The 4,951-nt window shown below is 46.6% G+C and overlaps 1 protein-coding gene across 1 annotated transcript in view; it reads right to left on the reverse strand.

Annotated features, from left to right (window-relative positions):
* The window catches only part of LOC104988542 (schwannomin-interacting protein 1-like), a 46,072-nt gene that overhangs the window by 7,281 nt on the left and 33,840 nt on the right, over positions 1–4,951 (reverse strand). The window lies entirely within an intron of this gene.

The raw sequence follows: 4,951 nt of genomic DNA on the forward strand, positions 1-4,951 counted from the left end.
GAGTGATTAAGCATAGCACAGCACAGCAAGTGAACATATGGGGGCAGGAGTCACATAACTTGGTACTCTAGTTCTGGGTTGTGTGCGGCCCTTGGGTTTACCAGGAGCCTTCACACACCTGCAGGTGCAGGGCGGGACCATGAGAAACACAGGGACACGGATGGGGGCGAGGTCTGGCCAACTGAAGGGGAGACTTCCGGGAGTACTTCTGATTGTTGGATGGAACCTCACCCCCTACCCAGCCCCTCCATAGTGCCAGGCATCTTTGGGACCCATGGGAGCTACTGGGGATAAGGCAGTGGAGTAAAGTGACCTTGTTGCCCTCAAGGCTCTGACATCAAGGTGAGGGGCTGGACATTGAGGAGGGGCTGGGCCATCTGAGGCCGTGCAGATTTGTGCTGGAGCAGCCCAGAGAAGACAGCAGGAAGTCAGGTCACCAGAGGCTTCTTCAAGACTCCCCAGGCCCCTCCTGCTCTGACACCAAAGACAGTTCCCAGGATCATCCACGCTCCTCCCCCTCCACTGGCAGCAAAAGAGATTAGCTACTTGAAACTGTCACAAAGTTAAGGTCAGCCCTAGGTTTTTCATCCTACCCAAACACTGTATTTTTAAATTTGCCTCTAAATCTTCCCTAGATTAGAGACAGCTGATTGTCAACACATCTTTGCAATCTCAGTCCTTCGTTTTGAGCCTGTCACTGTAGGTGAGAGGAAGAAAGAGGCATGAACAAGGGTGAGGAGGCTGTCACTGCTTTGATGGACAGAACTCAATATTATTCCATTCAAACCAAACCAAACCAAAGCCTGTCTGTGAGAAGACACTCATAAAGTCATGGGATTTTGATGATCTCCTACTTTACTTGTCCTTAACACTGAGGAAACACAAGAGAGGACCTGCCATTAGGAAACCCTTTAAGTTATTTCAGGAAGATGGAAGCTCTTTCCTTTGATTTCAATTAATTTTAAGCATCGAAAGGAAAAAAACCCAATCTAGCAACAGAAGAAAGAACAAAATCCCTTTCATGATTTTCTTACTGGGGTCTTCTGCAAATCACTTAACCTCTCTGGGGCTCAATTTTCTCAATGGTACAATAAGGGGACTGGTTTTTAGGTCTGGGGCATGTGAGTCTTATAAACACTTCATTCATTCATTCATTCAATATTCAAGAACTATCACAGATACTAGGTTACAGCAATAAAACAATGCAGGCTAACCCACAGCACTCCAATTCAATTCTAAAAAGACCAAAAATGAAGAACTGAATAAGATCATGTCAGGCAGTGACAAGCACTAAGAAAATACACAAGGAGTGCCTGGGTAGAGGGTGGAGTGGCTTACTCTGTACTTGGGAGGGGGCTTAGGGACAGCCTCTCTGAGGAAGTGAGTTGAGTACAGTCTGGGATGATAACAAGGAACCAGTCACTCAATTCCACAGAGCTAACAGCACAGGCAAAAGTCGTGAGGTGGGAATAGCTTATTTGGGTCTATGGGGTCACACAAAGTTGGACAGACTGAAGCGACTTAGCAGTAGCAGCAACACAGGTGAAAAAGAGGTGCCCTTCTTTTTCATTTTATACCCTTCCTCTCAGTACTATATATTAACTTCACTTAAATATATTTGCCCACAGCCCTTTTCAAAAATGATTTATTTATTCATGGCTGTGCTGGGTCTCCACTGCTGCACGGGCTTCTCTCCAGTTGTGCAGAGCAGGGGCTACTCTCGAGCTGCAGTGTGCGGGCCCCTCATTGCCGTGCATGCTTGCTAAGTCGCTTCAGTAGTGTCCCACTCTTTGCAACCCCGTGGACACAGCCCACCAGGCTCCTCTGTCCATGGGATTTTCCAGGCATGAATACTGGAATAGGTTACCATGCCCTCCTTCAGAGGATCTTCCCGACCCAGGAACTGAACTCTCATCTGTTACATCTCTTGCATTGGCAGGTAGGTTCTTTACCACTTGCAGTGGCTTCTCTTGTTGCAAAGCACAGGCTCTGGGGTACACGGACTTCAGCAGTTGCAGCACATGGGCTCAGTAACTGAGATTCCCAGGCTCTAGCGCATAGGCTCAACAGTTATGGTGTTTGGGCTCAGTTGTTCTGGAGCATGTGGGATCTTCCTGGACCAGGGATTGAACCTGTGTTGAACCCCTGTCTCCTGCACTGGCAGGCAGATTCTTCACCAGAGCCACCAGGGAAACCTGCACACAACTTTTTATTTATTTATTTTTCATTGAAGGATAATTGCTTTACAGAATTTTGTTGTTTTCTGTCAAACCCACACCCAACTTTTTAAGGAGGTGCAAAAACTAGCACTTGATTTGAGCAGTTCCTTCAAGACAGACTTCTTCCACACCAACTCCTTTGTGACTCTCAAGCTTCTGTCCCCAGGGTTATAAATTCTCACACTTATTCCAGGCAGGAGTAAACAGGATTTTAATCAGTGTTTTCCATACTTTTATGACAGTGATCCACAGTGCAAAAGAAATCTTACACTGTAACCCAGTGTCTACATACAACTGAAATAAAGCTTTTTAAAAAATTAGTCACTGTAGTACGTTCTATTTAATTTTTTTTTAAAAGTGATAAGGTGATTTCATGGAGAACTTACAGTTTGATAATCACTATTCTAACCCAATAATAGCTAGTAGTTTTGTTCAAATTTTTCCAAACTATGGAAAAATGCAATATTCAACAACCTCAAAGGCCATTTCCCCCTCCTGTTTTTCCTGTACATATACTTGCTTTAGAGCAATGGAACTCAAATTTCTGTGAAAGAAATGCCCAGAGGGGACATCTTCAGGAGGGTGAGGGAGGGAAGGAGGAGGAACCCACACAAGCAAACTGTTTACTAGGTGAGGAGACAAGACACCTCAGGTTTCAAAGATAGCCCAAGAAGGAAAGATTCAGTCTCCACAATAGCTAGAAAGGAGTGTGTGTGTGTTGGCAGAAGCAAGTCTGTTAGGTGAGCCATTAGATTTTAAGTTCCTAGAAGGAAGTCAATCTGTATCCCTACCTTGCTCACCATAATTCCAGGCCTATGTGGACAGATGTGTCACTGCAGTCCTGGGAATCAAACTTTGAATTTAGCACAGAAGTCATGGAGAGTCCCTTGGAGAGCAAGGAGATCAAACCAATCAATCCTAAAGGAAATTAACCCTGAATATTCACTGGAAGGACTGATGCTGAAGCTGAAGCTCTAATACTTTGGCCATCTGATGCAAAGAGCTAACTCATTGGAAAAGATCCTGAGGCTGGGAAAGATTGAGGGCAGGAGAAGAAGGAGGCGACAGAGGATGAGATGGTTGAATGGCATCACCAACTCGATGGACATGAGTTTAAGCAAATTCTAGGAGATAGTGAAGGACAGGGAAGCCTGGCATGCTGCAGTCCATGGGGTCCCAGAGTCAGACAAGACTTAGTAACTGACCAACAACAAGGGTGCTCAAGAACATTCTGAATAATGGAGCTCATTGTCATCATTAAACCCTAACTTTGCATGCATAACCCAATGATTACATTTTCCTGGAATGTAAAGATGTCAGGCCATAGTAAAGGAAACTTATTTATCTTCAAGTCACTGTTTAAGTCCAGGGAGATATTAATCAGATATTTTTTTCTCAGCACTAAGTGGGAGAAGGATGTTTTGAATTGCAAGATACAAGAGCAAGTACTGGCTGTAATGGAAAGATTCCGTGTCTGCTAGTGGCCATGGTAAACAGCTGGGATTAAAACGAGTGTGTTAATTTAATAGGTATTTTCTCAAGGGACACTAACCAATAGGCTCTGTCAGCCAAGGGCTCTCTCTCATAGAAACCATGCCAATTTCTCTGTGAAACACAGTTACTGTCCTTACCCCTGAAGTCAGAAGTGCACGCACCCAATTTCCAGTAGCCCTGGGGCCGGGAAGCCAAAAATTACACCTGCAAGCAAGCATTCTCCCACACTGCCACACAGCTGCCACATACAGAGAGACTCTCATTTAAACTGTGTACCCTTCAACCCCACGTAGGATCGTCATTAATGATTTCAGATTACAACTGTTGCTTTCTCCCAAAACAGTGATAAATAGAGGAGCTACTCTCAAAATGCTGTTCTTTTAAGTCATTTATTTGCTCTCCTCTCGGGGGCAAAAAGATTTGTTGAGACAAGTGTGAACCTGCCAGAGCTTCTTATTATAGATGCAGCCCCCCTTCTCTCCCTCTTTTCCACTCCAGTACCCTTTCCTCTCTGGGTTTCCTGAACTGAGGCACAAGCCTCTGGTAAGGAACTGCAAGTGGCTCCTTATCAAAACTAGGAGGGATTCACCGGACAGTGGGGTGAGTCAGCCGACAGAGGAAAGAACCACTCCCTTATCCTAGCAGGTCGACAATAAGTCGGGTTTCAGAAAGGAAAAAAGTCTGAGTAGGGCGGTAAACCCATTCCAATTCCAGAGCATCCGCACACACGTCAAGAGGGAACAAACAAGGCGTGCTGCCTCACCGGAGGTGTGGGCAGGCGAATGCATGCTTCTGTGAAGGGACAGCCTATATATGGGCGAGACAACAGTGGCAGCGAAGGGAGACCCACCACGCTTGACAAAACCACAAGTATTACGACTTGAAATATCACCCGCAGGGTACCGGCTTCGTTGCCAAAATCTCCCCGGATTTATTTTCAGGCAAGTGACTCACAGTCTCGTCCCCATAAGTAATTCCATTAAAATGAGTCGCCAGTTCCACTAACCCGACTTTCCGTAGCCCTCTGTCTGCCCCTCCCTCCTCTCCGCCCATCCTGCAAACCCAGACAGCTCAGAGACTGAGCAACCATACCCTCGGGAAGCAGAAGGCAGCCTCCCCGGCCCGGCCCCCACCCTCGCGGCAGAATGAATGGGGCTGGCGGCTGGCGCGAGCGCGGGGAGGGAGCGTGTGGGCCGTGCGCGGGGTGGGTACGTGTGTGCGCGCGTGAGCACGCACCC

Source organism: Bison bison, unplaced genomic scaffold, assembly GCF_000754665.1.
Source record: "Bison bison bison isolate TAMUID 2011002044 unplaced genomic scaffold, Bison_UMD1.0 scf7180017864135, whole genome shotgun sequence".
NCBI classification, from domain to species: domain Eukaryota; kingdom Metazoa; phylum Chordata; class Mammalia; order Artiodactyla; family Bovidae; genus Bison; species Bison bison.